The 19739-nt window shown below is 45.2% G+C and overlaps 1 protein-coding gene across 2 annotated transcripts in view; it reads left to right on the top strand.

Annotated features, from left to right (window-relative positions):
- The window catches only part of LOC125725203 (thrombospondin type-1 domain-containing protein 7B-like), a 137655-nt gene that overhangs the window by 10312 nt on the left and 107604 nt on the right, over positions 1 to 19739 (top strand). Inside the window, exon 1 of one of the 2 annotated variants that reach the window (XM_049001923.1) lies at positions 3384 to 3705. The exons of the other annotated variant lie outside the window; for it this stretch is intronic. The gene's annotated coding sequence lies outside the window, so the exon portion shown is untranslated. Of the gene's footprint in view, positions 1 to 3383; positions 3706 to 19739 lie in introns of those variants that run through there. 2 annotated transcript variants of the gene reach the window in all.

Below are 19739 nucleotides of genomic sequence, written 5' to 3'. Positions count from 1 at the left end.
GCCATCGGCACCAAGTGGTGCAGCATCCGTCAAATCAGGAAGTTGCGTCTGGTACAGCCAAGGGGAAGGTGTAGGTGCCCATTCTGGCCGAGTCATTCAGAGATCATGAACCTGCTTCCTGCTTTTATACATATCTAAAGGTCAAAAATAATTGCAAGGTGTAATTTTCTTAAAAGGTGCTTCCTCATTTTCAAATCAAAGCATTTCTTCACACTGATACATGCTAGTTTCTGTAAACAGACTGGTGACGACCATTCGAAATCCCAACAAACATATTTTTTTGGATGTTACTGTCAGTTTAGTTGTTTGGCTGAAGTGGTGATGCTTTCCTCATGCACAGGGCATCATCTGGCCTCCATGTGGAATCAAACCTTTGATGTTCTCCATATATATATATGGAGAACATATATAGGTTGAGTTGCCCTTGCAATTGCATGCCTTGTGAGGAAAGCTTGGCAACGACAACCTCAATCCGGAAGTCTTCAGACGACAAACATCCATCCATGTCATACAATGAGGAGAAGCTTAAAATCCTCGAAAATTACTGATAGCATAGGGCACAAATTCCACTATAATATTTCAAATATTACTGAAGCACAACGCAGCAGTTCCACAAAAAAATCTGTAATTTTGCCAGAACAGTGTGCAAGATTGCTCTGTAGCTTCTACTGTCTTTCTTGATTATTGGTTGAAATGTTTTCTTTGTTGCTTAGTGCTTAATTGTACGTATTGCTCTTATTTATTGGCTATTCATTGCTACATAAATGAAACTAGCTTTCCATAGCTACCTTATAATATTCTGCGATATGCAGGATTCACATGGATGTGCTTTCTGCTGTCTTGTTGGACCTTGATAACGGGTTGCTGACGCAGGAATGGGTTCTGTTTTGACTCCTGTCCTACACGAACCCAAACCCAGTTGGCAAAAATAACTGCAGTTTCAATTCTCCCTCTCAGTTCTTTTACCCCGACTCCTACTAGGAGTAACACACCAGTAACACACCCATCATCTATTTTGAGGCACGTCATTGCATTAACACTGCATTACAGGGCATTACTAATTTCACCTGTTTCGATGGTGAAGAATCGAAGAAATTGTGGGACTCTTACTGGATGCACCAGTTTTGGATTGGGGGGAGGGGGAGGACAGAAATTCAGAGCAGCAATATTGTCACTCTTACCTGCTTTGCCCCAGAAAACCGCTCTCCCCGCTCGACCGGGCTGAATAAATGTGCAGTTGAGGTATTGCCATGGTAACCAGGGTAAACAATGTGGGAGTTGGAAATCACTCACTTGTGGAGAGACGTGCTATAATAGGTCCTCTTCAGAGCCATGCAAAAGAAGCACATGAAAGACTGTGCTTTTTCAATGGGATAACGAGTAGTTTAGCTCTCCTAAAGCAAATTATAGAACAAAAATTCAAGTTTCCTAACAAAACGCACTCGGCTAACACTCGGTCTCAGCGATCTCTCATTCATTATTTTTTAGAGTCGGCATCTCGACAGTGCAGACCTTTATTTCAGCTGTTTGTGCATACTCACGCGCCAATACAGGGCGCTGCCTTCACCAGGCCTGAGCGGTTGCAGGCGAGGCTAACTGTCAGTAAAAATGAGTATGAATGAAGCCAGGAGGAGTCATTAGAGGATGCAAGAGGATGCTTTAGTAGGAATAACAGGAATATGGAGAGTCGGTATTCTAGCCGGGGTTATAATGAAAATTTAACAGCCCCTCCATGATCTTCACCAGCTGCCAGTGACACACACACACATTTCCATTTTTAAAAAGTGATGCAACCCTTTAGCTGTCAGATATGTCTGAAACAAGAGGTTGGGGGGCGGGGCATAAGGGATGCTGAAGGTAAGAATTAGGAGCCACCCCCTTCGGTCAAATAACCAATCAATACTGGGCGCGTTAACGCCATATGCCGTTGTTCCTCTGGGTCTCTCTTGACTTCCAGCTTCTGACTTAGTGAGACCTGAACAGGGGGACACAGCCTTCTGTATTACACACCAGGCAGTGGATTATATGCCCCACAATAATCCTGCTGAACACACGGGTTCCGTAGGTGTCTGCCGGGATTCAGAGGGATGGAGGAGGATTATTATCTGTGGGTCTCCGAGTCGCAGAATGACCGAAAGCAGCAAGAAGCAGGTTTCCTTGTGCTCTCAGCGTTTTATCTTCAGGCAGGAAGGGAGGGGCTGAGAGCATGTTGGTTTGTTAGAGCAATGAAGAAGAAAATCCTAAATCAAAGTGAGGCAAATAGCAGACAGAATGGTAATACTTCACTTGAGGGGGCACAAATACTTAGTAGTAACTCAGCTACTACTGGTGAATAAATCATGAACAAATATACTAGGTACTTGAGATAAAAGATTCGTTATTTTTATTTTTTTATTTTATGTTTTTTTTAAGACTTTATTGATATCACACGAGGGAAATTCACTCGCCTAAAATAAAATAGCAATCAAAAAACAAACTAAAGCATACTATAACAAAATAGAAATAAACAAGAAATAACAAAAATGTGTGCAGACAGTTACACATATTGCACACGACGTGGGTAATTGCACAGATGAATGGCACATATACAGATCTTGCATCGAGTGGAGAAAACTATGCTACTTATATACTAAGTTACATATATACAGTGGATATTGCACAGTGTAAAGAACAGTTATATATTGTGGATGGTCAGTGGGAGAATCGCACGTAATGAACAAACAACAGATCAGTATTTCACTTGTGATATTCAGGACTTCAGTTGTCGTCGTTACTTCAGTGGTTCACAAAGGTTTGCAGAATTAACAGATACAGCAACAAACGTAGTGACTGCTTGAGGTAAAATATGTGCCATGATTGATTAATGATGAATTAACACGAGATCAGTATGTTACTAAGTGGTGGTTAATTAATACATAAGTAATAGCATTATTTGTGGGACTGAGTAAAGTGTTACTGATGGAGTCAAGTGAACGAAAATATATTAATGGTGCAATATGTGGCTACAAATAATTCACTCCCTGTTTAGAGTATGGAGCAGAGCAATCCTGCCAGACTTCTTGCATCGCTTTGAGCTCTCCTGCGTTTCTTCACATCCTGAGAGAATATTTCTGAGGGTTCGGAGTGAGTGTAGCCCACATTCAGAAACATGCTCAGAACTACTTGACGTCAAACAATAAGGCAGGAGAAGGAGAGGAGAGCAAAGGAAACGGATGAGGGAGGGAAAGGACAGAGAGGCAGGAGGGATTTTGCAGACTGAGACACGCGGAGACGCTTCTGGGGGAGGGCAGGGAGGGCAGGGGGGGCAGCGAGTGCGGTGCTGCTGGCAGGAGCTGCGCGGGAGATGGAGAGAGAGAGAGAGAGAGACAGGGAGGGGATGGGGACTGGAGGCAGGAAAGGGGATTCATTGGGAGACAGCGATGCTGGATAAGTGGGAATCATCCCTGTTAGCCAATGGGTTTAAAGAGAGAGGCAGATGTCATTAGACTGAGAAGTACCACCTCCAAGTGCAAGAGCTTCCCCTCAGTCGGGAGAGCGTGCTGCGTGTGATCGGAGCCATCACATCAGCACCAGCTGCATCCTCCTCTTCGGGTGCCCGTTCCTTCCCCCTCTCTCTCTCTCTCTCTCTCTCTCTCTCTCTTTCTCTTTCTCTCTCTTGCTCTCTCTCGCTCACAGTCGTGGGAAGCAGCAGTTGCAGCAATACAGGTAAGTTCTCTCTCTTCCTACCCATTTTTCCTGAGTGCTGGTTGGGGGGTGGTGGTGACCGATGACTGTCCTCTTGCCGGTGTGTCCCCTGCTGGTCACCCGGGGCACTCTGAGGTCACAGCAACAGAGCGGTCAACTCTGTTGTTTTTTTCTTTTTGGGAGCCAGACTTGGCGACCTGGCAGGTGACCTGAGCAGACAAGGGGCAGGAATGGGGCTGTTTATTAGGGCATATAAAAACTGAGCAACAACTTAAGGCAGTGGGGCAGGCGGTCCTGCTGGGGACTTCTGCTGCTCAAAGACAAAGTGACCATGTAGAAATGATGAAAAAAGATGGTTTACTCTTTTTAGGGGACCTGTTATGTGCAAGAGGCTGAGTTATGAAACCCAGGTGTCTGAAAATCCAGACAGGAAGTAGCAACTGCATGGAATCTTGGTCAGTCAGGTTCTGTATGTTCGGCGCTGGATCCATGTTGAATATTACTTTCCCAGAAATATGTGCTGTTTGTGAAGCTGCTTCTGTTCCCTTGTAAAGGAGGGCAGGTGGGCTGCTCATGCCACTGAACCTCTCGCCTGTGTGTCTCCAAGCACCCAGTACAGACTTTTTCCTTCGGAAAGGCTTTTTCACAGCTGGCTGTGGCTGTAATTAATTGTAACTCTGTGCAGGGAGCATTAACTCTCCATATGCAGGAGCCTCGGAGGAGAAAGCGTCTGTGTTTGCAGCTACTGGGTACATTGGTTAGGTGCTGCATGTTCGAGGTCTGGATTAACGGTCGAACCTTTTAAATACACAATAATCTTGCTAAATGAGCACATGGAAGAGGTAGCTTGGAGTTTTTTCTTTGCGAATGAGCATACAGGTGGCTTAAGGGGCCTGTAAGTATGTAAGAATATGAAAGGATGTTGATAAATGTATTCTACAGTTTTGTGTCCTTCTTTTGGGGCTGAAGCAACAACCCGTACCGACGTCCCCATTTGCAGACTACTGATATATTAAAGTTAACCAAAACTAACAGGGAGTCCTTTATGTTTTTGGTTAGTGATGTTTTTTTGGATGGAAGCGTATTCCAGGCTGGCTGGAGTGCCGGCACGCCCTAATCTTCCTCACCAGTTCGGGCTGTCAGATTTGTCCTGCTTCACACACGCCGATCGGTGCATCCAACAGGCGTGTGATTCCTCGTACCCACATGGCGGTTCTTCGCTACACTGCTCCGTTATGAAGTTGGCCACAACATGGCCTTGGCTGTGTCGGGGATGTTGGTGGTCAGCCCTGCTTTCAGGAAGTCCTCGTCATTTTCACGTTAGATTAAAATGAACTGCCAATGACAAAAGAGGAACATGAGTCACTTATGCAATGGCTGAATTTAGACTGCTGGTGCTCTTGCCGTTTATCTTGGTGAGGCCACATCTTCAGCGGTCTCACGTTCCTTTTGAAGTTCAGTTCTGATGACGATGGACAGGTTGTTCTGTAACTGAACATTTTTTAAGCCACTGAACTACTTATAAGCTAAGGATGTAGTGAATTAATGTGGTTTATTTAAATATGTGTGCATGAATTTTGTGGGTAATTTCATTTTTCACCTAGGTGATTAACCTAATCAGGGGTCAGTGATCCCTTTGCTGAACACTATGAAATCCCCCCCCCCCCCCCCCAAACACACATACTACACAAAATCACTCACTTATACTCAGAATGATCCAGGCTTATTCTGGAGTGTTGCGGATTCGGGTCACACGCCTCGCAACTCTCTGTGTTCATGTGGCATCACTTTCTCATTAGTGTTTTGCGGACCAGTGCCGAAAACACCACTAATTGTCATTCGAGTCATTTCATTAATCCCCGGCACCACGGTCTCCGGGTCCACGCTGCTGATTGCGTTTAGTGCCCCGTAGAAGCCCATTGTCTTCTCTTTGCCACTGTGGTGATTCCTATTCAGCGTTGAGTGTCTCAAAGTATTGGATTTACAAATGAGACTGGGAACGGCAGGCAGGTGTGTTCTTTTCCCCAGACCTCTGCCTTACATTTGCCTTTCCACCTTTATTAGGTCGGTTCTCCGGTTCCAAGCAGCACCGAAGGTGACAATTACTTCGAGCTGTGCTTCAGGTTCTGCTGGGTCAAATTCCCTGCATTAAACAAGCGCCTGAAATACACGCACATCTTAGCACTGCATGAAGTGTGTAACTGACTCCGCTGCAGTTTTCTCGCTCTTGGCAAACCAGCTCTTATCCATGTCTGGGGCCAGTATTTTAGAAGGCTATGGACATCCATCCACACATCAGGAATGTTTCATGAAATATGGTTTCTCCCTCTCTGTGGAGCAAGGTAAACAAGCTCAGAGGCCTTTGGTCTAATATATTCCCTTATCACAATACAAAGCTTCCCCCTAAAAGGGAACAGAATGAAAGTGATTCGCGGTATCGATCAGTGCATTGTAAACATAGCCTGTAATACCTTCACATATGCTTCGCGGCTGCCCTGGGAATCATCTGTGTACTGCAGCAGGTTTGCAAAGATTTAAAAAAAAAAAATACAAAAAAACAAAGAACGACAGCTCTGAGCGGCTTTTCGCGGCGAGACTCACGTTAACCCACCTTCCCCTTTGTCCTTTGTCGAACACGCCCAAACACACGGCCTGAGAACTCGCAGACTCACGCCATATGTCGTCGTGGGGACATGGGGTCGCTCTCCACCGCTCCAATACTCCCCAGCGGCCTGAGGCATGATGTCGTTTGGTGCTGGGTTTCACTTCCTGTCTCCGTCGGGGGGGGGACACCCATTTTTCTTATCTATCGACCGGACCGCTCGCTGTCCCAGCTACCTGATCCTCTTGTTGACCCAGACCCCTCCCCTCGCCTCCCCCAGCCCCTCCCTCAGTCTGAAATGCTCTTGACAGCTGTTCACCAGAATTTTATATCAGTCACGCAGACCTAAGAGCTGCTCGTTGCTTGAGAAGCCGGCCATTACGAGACGGCCTGGCCTTCCATGTCCCCTCCATACCTCCATACCTTCGCCAGTTCTCCACCTTGCTACATGAGCCTTCCTTGGTGGGCAGAGTCATTAAGTATCTGTGTTGAGCCATTACGCAAACTGCTTGCCTGTGCTTTTCCTTTAATCATTCCACCGTGTTTTGCGACCCTCAGATATCAAAGTTCTAGATGCCCCACTTAACAGACATGCTTCTGCTGCCTTAACAGTTTGACATTTCAATATGTTTTGTTCGCATTAACTATAATGAGTATACATTAAAATCTTCTGAAGAGTGACTCAAAAGCTGAAGCTAGTCTTATAATAGCAGTATGAAACAATGTTTACCAAACGATTCAAATAGAGGATAATAAAGCATAAGATTGAAGAAGCAAAGCGTTTGCAAGGGAGCCTCTTGGGGAATTTTGGGTATGGCTTTGAACTGTGGATTGTTCTGTCCTGTATTCTTCACATTTCTCGTGGGTCTTCAATTCCCAGTGAAACTGGGCTTCATGAACTTATTCTTTAAATCTTTTTGTCAGAACTTCCCTTTGCAAAAGATGAAAGGGAGACGGCTGGCCCATCTGCATGTTTAGCGTTAGCGGGGCCGCCTAATTTATTGATGCAGCGGTTGTATTTTTTGTGACAACAATCGAAATGAAAAAAGCGACCTGGCTGCATAATTGACATCGACCTTTCATCCACCATGTTGCGAGTTGCATTTAACCTTGCCAACTACGTCCAGCGGACGCTTCCAAAATATGGTCCTGAGTGCCGTCAAAAACTGAGTACCGAATCAAGGTTATGCCGGGTCACGTGCCCCCTTGTGGCGGCAGATTCACTTACAGAACAGCAGATTTTCCCGGCGAGGGGCAAAGCTTTCGGGGGCTTTTTGGTTGAGGTTGTGGCTGCCCAATGAAAACAGCAGCAATCAAAGGGGGTAAAGCACAGCCGTGCCGTTCAGGAGGGCTAATGTCAGGGACGCTACTTTGCTATCAAAATCACCCCAAGAGCTGCTTCATAGCCATGTTAAATCCACTCCGTCTGATTTAGTCCGGTGGGTATGTCTGTTCCATCCACATGGAGTCCCATGGATCAGTAAACACTCAGAGAGCCAGACAGCGTGGATTCTGTTACTGGCCTGTTAGAGATGGAGGAGATCAGCCTGGCCCACGTCAGAAAGGAGCTGCTCGAGCAAAAGCAATTGAAGCCCCCTAGTTCCTCCTGCTACTTTCTACTCCGTTATCTTTAGTTTCCGGCAGACTTTCCGATCAGCTCTGTTTTGAATAGTAGAGATATGACCTGGTAAGATGCTTTGGGGGGGGATGGGTTTGCAATGTGGCAACCATATCACCCCCCTCACCCGTCCCCTCTACTCTCACCCCAACCCCATGACACGCCCAATCCTTTGCTACCCTTAGCCTGTATGGGTTACTAAGGAGCATTGATCTTCAGAGGCAAGAGAGGCAGCTTTTGGGAGGAGAGCAGCTGAGAAGTACAGACAGGCACAGAACCGACATGCGGCTCTCCCTTTCCCACGATGTCTATGTGGGAAGACTGGCATCGCCTGAAAACTTCTTCCCATTGTCTGTGGACTGCGTCTGTGGGCCTTGATATAGCTTAAACCAGAAGCAGTGGCAATACTAAGACGTTTGGAGAAAACAAGAATTTACCTTAATCCCCATTATTGAATGTTACATCCGACTGAGGAATAAGCCATTGTAACATCAGACATTAAAAAGCTCAGAAGTGCACAGCACTTTATTAGACAAAACAAGAAGCCCAGGCACTGAGTAAGCAGGAGTTTATTTGAATGACTGCAGAGAGCATTTGAGCAGCGCAAAGCAGCCGGTATCGCAGGCACTGCGTGCCCACAGGGGAACTTCGACGCTCATCTTGGCACAGCCGTTATTAACGGCGGCAGCATTGGGGCCAGTCTGCTGTTCTCGCGGCAACGCAGAGTAAGGTAATCCTTATGGGGCCCGGCACTCATTTCCTTATCCCTCCCGGTCAGCACCTGCTCAGCTACAAGCGTGCAGCCTCCACAGACACAACAGCTCAAGGATCTGGTGCAGTGCAACCTCAGTGCCTCCACACGGGGGCGTCAGTGAGCAACCAGCATACGTGCACAGATCCTTCACTATTTATATTCAGAAGAATGGGAAATACATTTTTCATTAATGAATGCATCCTCGTGCAGTTGATGTTCAAAAGTAATTGCACAATGCTGATGACATTAGCATGTACACTCAGTAGCTGGCATGGTGCTGGTGTGCTGTGCTGGTTTTTGGCGAAATACATCAGAGTTGTCAGTTAATACTTTGAAAGATATTCAACAATCATGTGGGTTTATCACTTGAGAATGGCTCACTTGTATCTTCAATAGATTACTCATTAATTACTTAGTTGTTACCCTCATCAAATTATGCAAAATGCGCAATAAGCTCCGTTTTGACAAAGTAGCCTCCTTGACTGGCCCCGTGGAATTATGGGTACCCAACACAGCGTCTACTCGGAGATTCCCATTGGACATCCCTATACATCTGTTCCAACCTCACACAACCTTAAGTCTTCTGGTCTCTCTGCGACTTGCGAGGAGATACAATGTGGGTGTTTGATTCTTTTTTTTCGTGTTTGTTCCTTTGATTTAACCCCTTTCTTCAGAAGTGTCTAATCCCTGCTGGGCTCAGGGTATTTATGCCCCTTTCAGATGCTTCCCCTTTCGCCTGGGAACACAGCATGACTGACAAGTGCTTGGTTCAAGAATATTCAGCGTATGAAGCAGGGGCTTATGGGAATGATGGAGGGTTTTTAGCCCACCGAGAGCCATCCTCGAGTTCTCTGCAGCCTCAAGGCTGCATTGCATTATTTTTGAGGGTGACCTACTTACATGGCGCTGCTGGGAAGTCACCTGATCCAGCCTTGTGAATATCGCTCTAACTTTTTGGATTATTGTGGACCCTCTGGCTTTTAAAAAATGCGTACATCACACTACCATCATACACCAGCTACTACTGCGACTATCCTTTGAGGTGCTGGATACTTCTGGAGAACGGAATGGAGAACATGGCTTGAAAGGTATATGATCGGTTGTAATTTCTTGCTTTTCAAATATCTCCCGTATTTGTACAGAAGATACATATTTGTCAGGAGATTGATGTTTCTTGTTAGGAATAAAGCTAAACATCAGCATTCCTGATACTTTCATTTTTTTTCCAATCTTCTGAAATAAGAACAGGGATTTATCCTCCACATGAGGGTCGGGCCCTCGTTATGTGTGATGGTCACAACAGTGCAGCTGGGGTCTCAGCTTCCGGCAAGATCCCAGGAGGGGTCGTGGCAAAAATTACACCATGGTGGGCAGCACGCGAGGTGGGGGCCATCTTCGGGGCTCCTGGGAGGACGGGGGGCGGCTTCTCTGACACCGAGCAGATGAGTCGCTGATATGCGACTCCAGGAGCAGGTGCTGCGTGGTGCTGTTACTCTGCCCTTTCTGTTACTATTTTAATGGCAGCCGATCACCAGCATGTCTGCCGCCCGCCCCGGCCATCCGGCCCAGCGTGACGCCCACCGCCTCGCTCCCTGCGCCTTTCCCGTATTCTTTCAGAAGTTAATTTCAAAACAGAATCGATGCCGCCGAACAGCCAAAAAACAGCTGGCTGATGAATATTTTCATTATTGCCGTTATTACTTTGTCCTTAGCAGATGCTTCGATGCAAGATGATTAGCGTGCTTATGGGCGCCTTTCAGGCTTGGCAGAACGGGCACCCCGTTCAAGGGTACAACAGCAGTGCCCGTCTCGGTGCTTGACATTACAGATAACTGGTTAACTTGTCTGTTTCCTCAACTGCTTCGACGCAGCTCGATTGATGGAGTTGCAAAGGAAGACGGAGATTTGCTCTTAACCGGGAAATAGATTGTTCTTGCTCAGGTGGAGCCTCCCTCATGAAGGGGGTGAGATTAGCAGAGGATGTAGAAATGCACGACGCCCCCGCTTTGCTTGTTTCGTAGGTGTTGTTTAAGTGTCTGAATGTGTGCCTTTCACAGCTCCTGTTCAGTGCTCCGGCGGGACAGTATTATAGGAGATGCACCTTGTCAAAGGGAGAAGTTGCTGGCTCTCTTCAGGTCTCAAACCCATAACGCCAGACCGCCTTAAGGTTTCCTTAATTTCGTAGTCAATAGGTTTAGTGCTTGTTCCCTCCTCTACAAGGGGCTTTCCTGTTTGCTAGATCCATGTAGTGTGGCACCGTGACAACGTAAGGATATGAAGTGTGTGTAATACCTGACAGGCCCACTTACTGATCCTTTTTCAGGTCCCCACAAAGATCTGTGAAAGCAATCAAAAAAGTAAAAATGCCAACAGTCTCGTATTTTGTTTGGTTACTTATGGTTAAGGTTAGGGCTGGGTGGGGGTTAAGGTCGTCATGCTGGTATTAGGGTTTTCCCCATAGAAATGAATGGAGAGTCCCCACAAATATATAACTACAAGCTTGTCTGTGTGTGTGTTTTGTGTGTGTGTGTGGTGTGTCTGTGTGTGTGTGTTTGAGATTTCCGACGGATGTTGTCATGTAAGCTATCCTACACCAGCAGTTCTGCATCATGTCGATCAATAATGAATAAGCCATTGATATGAGGACAGAGGGGCTGTTTAAAGACGCCAGAGAGTCGCATTTGGTAGTTCTCTATTTTTGTTTTCGAATTTAAAATTGCTTTTGTTTAGACTATACTGGCTGGTAGCCTATTATATCTTATTAGTTTTAATTAAAACTGCAGCATTGTAGATATTTTGAAATATCGTCTGCGGTTTTAATGCTTTCGATACTTTTGCCAGAAGCATTTAATCAGTCGTTGCAGGTGATGAGAGCGCATGACGAAAAGGAAATCCGCAAGCGCCCAAAAGATTGGAACGTGTTCTCCCAAACAGCACTACATACGATGTGCTCAGCATTTTCGGGCAGAAGCACCGGGCGTTGGTCACAGGACAAGGGACAGTAACATGAAAGAACTTGATTTAGATCTGTCAAGGGCTCTGCTGTCGCCCTCTACAGCTGGGTGACTAATCTGAATTAAAATAATCACCGTTACCTTGGCATGTGAGGTCAAATTCATCCATCCATTGTCTGTACTCACCTGTCCTATTCAGGGTCATAGGGGGTCCAGAGCCTATTTTTGAAACTATGGTTGTAAGGCAGGGAACAACCCAGGATGGGCCAGCAACCCATCGCAGGGCACATTCACACACCAGTCACTCACACACACGTGCACACCTGTGGTAATCAGCCTCAGCATGTTTTTTGGACTGTGGGGGGAAACCAGAGCGCCCAGAGGAAACCCCACGACCTCAAAGGGAGAAGACGCAAACTCCACACACATGGAGCCATGGTGGGGACTCAAAGCCTTAGGGGTGAGGGAACACTGTGGACCACAGCGCCACCATACCACCCTAATCACTGATAATGATAGTAATACTTTGCTAATTGTCATGTGAGGGTTCAAACCAGTAACCTTCCGTACAGGTTATCTGGCTAAGCAAGAAATCCTGCTTTGTGTTACACTGGCGCCTGGTTTTTCCTGCCTCGAAATAGCCAGCGAGGGGGTGACTCATTGTTATGACTGACTTTTCAATGCTGACATTTTAAGGGCTCTCCATCAGTGTCAGTGTCATGTGACCATGCCTAGCACTTCAACTAAGTGTAGCCTTTGTCAATAATTGCTGTCTGACCTTGTGGTTTTTAACCATTTTTCAAATCATCCAATTAGACCTATATTCATGTAACACAGATGGAGTTCAGCTGAGCAGTTACTGCCTTGCAGCTTCAATGTTATACCTGCCAACTACCTGCAATCAGAGTGACACTGTTGACCCATGTCAAGTCGAAGACTTTTGGTCTGTCTGATTCCAGAGTGGCACAGGTAGAAATTTTACCAGGATATACTGTACCGTACTTACTGTACCGGTTCCAGGCTGATTCCTCCTCAGATATTCTCCGGGGGCTTTATGATTCCAGGACTGATGAGAGAGATCTGACACCGCAGATTAGGTTAAGCGCGTGAAAGTGAAAGTGAAAGGTGAACGTCTGGCGCACGGATTGAGCGCTGACCCTTAATGACCTTTGTCTTAGCGAGGGTACTGCTGATTTAGATGGGGATTCTGGCTCATCAAACATTTACCAGATGCCATGCATTATAAATGAAGCCGAGGGCTCTGCGTCTGCGTGTTGACAGAGGTGTACCTGCAGTCTGGCTCTTTTGTTTTTTTGACGTTTCCCAGTATGTTACTCGTACTCCCAGCTCACGCCCTTGTTTGGCACATCTTACAGTCTTACATGCTTCCCAGCTGATACTGGCCGCGATGCTTTCGTGGCGAGGAGCCATCGTGGCCGAGCGCCGCGGCATCGGATCAGCGTTTGCAGTCTCCTGGGCGATCTCGCGAAATGCCCCTCCGGAAAATCTGTTAATGCAGTCCAGGTCGCTGAGCGCGGCAGGAGAAAGACAGCATGTTCGGGGGAACGAGGCTGAGAACCATTCAGCTCCTCATACGGCTTTATGTTAATTACCAGAGGGGAGTTTGTATACACTGAACGAAAAATGGAAGGGAATAAGGTTAAATAATGGCAGCAAATAACAGTAAATCACAGTGGTGAATGTGGAGTCTGCTGCACATTCTGAATGAAAAGAATAAAGGTCACATTTGGGTACAAAAGAAGAATATTAAAAGGGTAAACAATTGGTAAGACATGTCATTGATAGTCAGTTTGTTTTGGAACAATGCAGTTATACGAGTAATTTGTTTGTTATGTGTGTGGATCCTTAAACAAAAACATAATGAAAAGAAAGATTAGCAACAACAGTTGAACAGATTATTAATTGTTATTTATAAAAATAAATATGCAAGAAAGTATTCATTTAAAAATATATTGTCGGTTGTGAAGGCACTATTAGTAGACCTTGGTCACAGATGGGACTGCATGTTCTTCCATTAGCGCTGACTGTCTGAAAATAAAGGGGGGGGGAGAGGAAAAAACGCACTATAATTTATTTTCTGATCTGTCCCCTATTCAGGCTACAATGGCTTTGGAGGAAAAATGAAAGTAAATTTAAAAATGGTAAGCTTCAGAATTCTATTTCCCTTAGTCTGGACGCATTTGAGAAACCTGCTCATAATCAGCTGCAGACTGATTGGACGGTTCACCTGACTCACTTTTTATTAGGGTTATATTGGCTGGTTCCACTTCCTATTTTAAGCCCCTTTAACACTGCACAGGGATTGTCTCACTGCCCTCCCTGGATAGAGGATATTCCTTACTAGCCATCACAGATTGAAAGGTTTTTATAACTTTCTCCATATTATTACAACTAATATATGTTTAGTACTTATAATGACATAAATAAATGATGTAATGCCTCATCTATTTGGACACAAATACTGTTTTTTTTTCCTGAGAAAACAACAGTGGTTTGCTCTATAATTGAAACCTTTTGTGGTCCTGAGTCTGACTGCCCCACTGGAGCTGCCACTGGCCTCCTCAGTTTATGCTGCTGAACTGTCCCACTGGATTCTCATATTCGGCCTTTGTACCGGTGCAGCTTCTTTCAGCAGGAGTAACAGTTTCAGAATGTGTAGTCTTTGAATAGGATTGAATAGCCTAAGCTGATCCTGAGGTTATAAGCTGATCCTTGTCCTGGTATTCGGGTCGATCAGAGAATTCTCTAAATTCTCTAAACTAAAGGTCGTCGTTGTGCCGTAATGCACAAGGGGATCAAGAAATGATTTTTCTTTAAAACTATATCCAGCTACACTTTCTGTTTAATTAAATTAATCGACCGGTGTGTTTGATCCGCTTAAAAACCAATACGATTGTGAGACCTTATTTTCCTTGTCTGTGTCATACGTTTATGACTTGAAGTCTTCTTGAATGGTTTGGTTCGGTCCTCGAAAGTCATTTAAAATTCCTCTGGCCAGATTTATTTACAGATGCTGCTTATAGGCAGTTTAATATCCAGCTTGAGAAATTTGAAAAGGGGGTAAGGGGAACAAAACATTTCCATTTCAAACAGGAATATTGCTTTTGGAAGAGTGTAACAGGAGTGTATCTTTATCTAAGTCTCTGATCTTTTATAGAGGATCAAATGAAGGGAGATTAAGAAAATCAATAAATAGATGTTAGCAGACCTCATGCTTTGGGTCATTGCAAAAAAATACCCCCCCAGCGACACTGTGTACATTGGCGGGCCCAGAGACTGCCTGCAAGAACACATTTAGTGCTAGAATCCCCGGAAGAAAAAATCCAATATGGAGGCCTGGGAAAAGCCTCTTAAAGGCAAACGGGATGGAAATTTCTATGCATATGAAGCAACCAATGAGATTATTGAAAACCTTCATGGGTGTAATACCTATGTCAGGGTTTGTTTACGGAATGACTTCAAATAAACCTGCGTACAGCCTTACCATGACTGTATAGAACAAGCTGACATACATGCATGCGACTGTCACAACCAGCGGAATGAAGTAAACGGAAAGCAAAGTCGGAGGCAAACAGAAAAGAAACAGGATTGTAGGGGATTCAAAACGGGGAAGGCAGGGCACAGACAAACACTAGGAAGCAATTTGGGGAGCATTAGCCTAGGAAACACTTAAATTCTAGGCTAATGAAGGGGCAACAAGATGCAGCTGTGAATGGCTAAATATGAGGGCAGGAACAATAGGTGAGACAAACAAACAACAGGCGTGGCTTGTTAGGGTCGCGACTGGGAGGAGACAGGAGGGTCAGGCAGACAGTGCACAGGACGTGAGCGACATTTTAATTGAAGCGTTTTTTTTTATATATTAATAATTAGCGTGATATTATGCATTGCTTGTCTAGAGTGATATAGCAGTTCAGTGGGTAAACACTGTTATCTGCCACTTGCAGGGGTTGTGGGTTCGAATCCCACCTGTGCTCGGTGAGTGTGGAGGTTGCATATGCTCCTCGTGGTTTGTGGGGTCTCCTCCTGCACTCCAAAGGTACGCAGTGAGGCTGCTTGGCATCTCTGAAATACCCGCCATGTGTTTCTCATCACTGTGATGGACTGGCATCCCGAACCTTGTGCCCAGTCCTACCTGGGACTGGTTCCAGTATAAGCTGAGCAGAACGAGCGGTTAGAAGTCGAAAGAAAGGGCCCTGCTATGTCGCTTCAGCTGCTCTATTTCCACTCAGGCACATATTGCATTTTGGCCTTAGCAGCTGGTTGTTATAACGATTTCCGTAATCGCTTTATCATATTGACTTACCGACTTACTTTATTGGGCTATTTACATTCTGTAATTCTTGTAATTCCATGCAGCTGTGTAGCTGTGCTGTGATAGTAGGCAGTGTGGACAGTCAGTGCGCAAACAGGTAATATAAGTGGCAAGAACATGTGAAAGGTAATGAAGACCTGCAAGATGACTGGTCATATGCCATAAGGTCGGGTTCAGTCTTTGTCTCTATGGTACAGTACCTGTTGTTTTTTGTTTTGTTATTTCTGTACTGTAGCACATCTGTGGCCTGTACTTCGAAGCAAGGTTACTGGCTTATCGGGGTAACTTGTCGGATTTAAGGTAGTCTGGTTAAAATGTAAGTGAACAAATATGAAGTCCATTTAAGCTGTGGTACCTTAAATCCGACGAGTTAGCCCAATAAGCCAGTGACCCCGCTTTGTAGTTCAGACCTCTGGAGCCTTGAGTGTTGAATCTATTGTCTCATTCTCTGAATGTCATGTGACTGTTATGTATGTTTATGTTCTCATTGATGGTATCAATATTATCACATGTGGAAGTCTGAATTTTCTTGGAGAAACTGGGGAAAGGCTTGTGGGCATTAAGAAATCTGCAGAAAATGGCAGTCAGGGTTTTTTTTGAACTGTTGCAGTTGTGTTGATGTTATTAAAGCAATTACTTTCTTTGTTCAATCTACATGGCTAAAATCTGAATGTGATTTTATTCAGAATAAGATTGTGCTGCTTTCCTCAGATGTACAATTAAACAGAATCTTAAGGAGCATTTTCCTTGGATTTTTTAAAGAAATGGAACTTGCTAATTTTCGCAGCTGGTTTAGTAATGAGATCCCAGACCTACATGCCACGCTCACAGGAAATCTTGGGGCACTTGCATAATTCTGAAAAATTTTGCAAATCTATTAGTTTCATCAGAAAAGTCCATTGACAAGCAATGTTTAATATATCTTCTCGTATCGTCTACACAGACATTTTCTTTTTATTGCCATCATTTTTTGACTGACGCATTCAGTTCTTTTTTTGCCATTTTGATATTAATTGCAAATGAAGTTCTTGGCTCCCAATTTTATTTATATATATATATATATATACACACAAAAACAAATGAATAAGGTAATGATTTTTCTTATAAAAATCAATTAATTTGCAATATATTTTCGTGAATTAAGCAAGCATCCCAAGGCTTTCTGTGAGCACAGTAGCTGTGAGCACAGTAGCTGCGACCTTGTAATGGCACCAGCATTGTTGCAATGGCCATAGATCAGGATTCCCAAGTCCCAGTCCTGGAGAGCCAGTCTGCACCACAGTTTGCAGATTTCCCTGCCCAAACACACCTTATTCAGCGCACTGGCCAATTTCCAATTGCAGACCAGACCTCTAGGACTGGAACTGTGAACCCTGGTGTAGATTTTGCATCAGTGTGCCATGTTACGTGCCCCGGTCTTCACTACCTATTCATGGGGCTGAAATCCCCTATGCTGCTACTGTCACACCACCACCAGGCTGTACCCGCTAGAAGCACAGAGGCTTCTTTGCATGGAGACTGGAATCAAACATGGATTGTCATCTTTGGGGGAGGGGTGTTGTCATACCCTGTCCAAGTATTTTGTCTGTTCGTGTTGATAAGGAAATCGTTCAGTTCCAGTCTCATTGTCTCAGATTTAGGGAAGAGGTTTTTTTTCTGTTTAGAAACTTGTGCATTTTTCTGTGCAAATCCACACACGTGAAATGCACTGTACTCTACGTCTCTAGCCCAGAGATCCCTGTTTGTTGGTTGCAAAATTTCTTAGCTTTATCTATTGCCGCAAATCTGCCCATATATTCCCCCCTTTCGGCCAGATCTCCCCCATCTGCATTTACGTGGGAATGGGGGGCCAGCAGTCACCCAGACTGCCATGTGCAGAGCGCTGGCCAGCGCAGAGCTGGCATCAGGCAGTGACATCGCTTATTGCGACAGCCGACGTACACAAGAGCACCATCGTCCAATGTCTGCCTGTCGCATCATTATTACTCATACCGCAGTAATGTTATGGTTTTGGCCTGATGTTTTGGAAAACCCTCCATCAGAGATTGTAAAAAGGTATCTAGCTATGAAAGAGCCATAAAAAGTAGCTGTAAAGGGCTTATAAAATGGGCTTCCCATGAGCCAGCTTTACAAGACAGGTTTTTAAAGCGTGAAATTTACTGCTGTGCTGGCGGGAGGCTGTGTTGGTGTGCGTGAGCTGTGCCCGGTGACGCAGGGCTAGCTGCGCACAGACAATCTGGAGGTGTGAGCTCCCTAGTGCTCCTTCACCGGGTCACAAGTGTCACACACCATGCAGGCACCAATAAACAGGTCAGCAGGGCTCAGGCCTGAATCAGGGCAGGATCTCGCCGCTTTAACCACTCTCACTTTACCACGGTAAACATTTCTGTCTGCCACAAGACCTCCCTCGCTGCCTCATTGAATTGACTGACAATTACTTTTAGTAATAATCCATAATATTTGCCTATACACTGCCTTTATTCGTGCATAAATAAAGTGAAAACTGTATGGTGAAAAACACAGTGAGAATAATGTACTATATAATGGCATTAACATGCCTATTTAATTCAGAGCTTCTTAAAGATTTGTGTTACAGGGGAAAATCTTAATGAGGGGGCGGGGTAATGATCCGTCTCAGAAGGAAGTGTCAAGTGAATATTTAGCAGTGAATCATTCCACTTGTCTGTCATCGTCTGCCATCGTCTGCCATCGTCTGCCATCGTCTGCCATCGTCTGCCGGCCTTTTTTCGTTTGCACTCTTTTGTTATTCTGCATGTTTTTTTAAAACACCTGCAGCCGCCTTTCCCTTCCTTCCTGATTCTGGAAAATTGCTGTCACATGATCGGGTTAAAATAAGCCAACCAATGAGGTCGGAGCTTTCCCGTCCTGTAGGGTACCAGTAAACAGGTAGTTTACTGACTCGCAAAGGACAACCAAGGAGGGGGTTCCGCCTCCCTGCTCTTCTCGGCCTCCTCCTCTCAGGCCTGCTGTGATATTCATGGGTCCCACAAAGCCAACAAGGCTTCTTTCTGTCTGCCACGCTAAGGAGCCATGCATCATGATGAAGTATCGCCAGGACCGGCCAACCCCATGCTTCTGGAACACTCTACAAACGCTGGTGCCTCCAATGTGGACTGACTACATGACCTTTCTGGGGAGTCACTGGTCCATGGTCCAGATCTGCTCTGTTGGTCCAGGAGATTGCTGACTGGTCTGGACACTCAGCTCATGCCCTGTGCCAGGGTCTCTCCTGTGTGGCAGAGAAGGGTCCCTCAAATATTCATTTATTCCTTCTGTTAACACTCTTATCCAGAGAGATTTACATAATCCTGTTACTTTCCATCAGTCTAAAACGATGTTCCCCAAAAGTGTGTGGGTTAAGTATTTTATTGAAGGGCGAAGCTGTGGGGAGCCTCTTGGGACTTAAAGGTGACTTAAACCGCACTGCCCCCCCCCATTTAGGGTGTCACACAGCTGTAAATTCTGATGTTGAGAAGCTTTAGTCAGGAGTTTCAGAGCCATTTCACTATTTTAATGGCCTTTTCGTGTGTTATCTCCTTTTTAATCGGCTCATTTAGTGATGCACTCCCTCTGTGGTTGGAAATGTACCATAACCGTGTCTGGTTTCAAAGACCGGGTCAAGGTGAGATGTAATCACCGTCTCACTCGACCTGCAGGCATAGGCAGTAATTACACAGAAAATGGTCTTTCCAAGTGCAGCTTTCACATCAAGTGAGGACAATTCTGTGCTCCCCTGTTTGTTTGACAGTATTTTAAAAAACCCACTTTCT

This window comes from Brienomyrus brachyistius, unplaced genomic scaffold (genome assembly GCF_023856365.1).
Source record: "Brienomyrus brachyistius isolate T26 unplaced genomic scaffold, BBRACH_0.4 scaffold62, whole genome shotgun sequence".
Classification (NCBI taxonomy): domain Eukaryota; kingdom Metazoa; phylum Chordata; class Actinopteri; order Osteoglossiformes; family Mormyridae; genus Brienomyrus; species Brienomyrus brachyistius.
The sequence above is the reverse complement of the archived record's forward strand: the minus strand, read 5'-3'. Positions and strand labels throughout refer to the sequence as shown.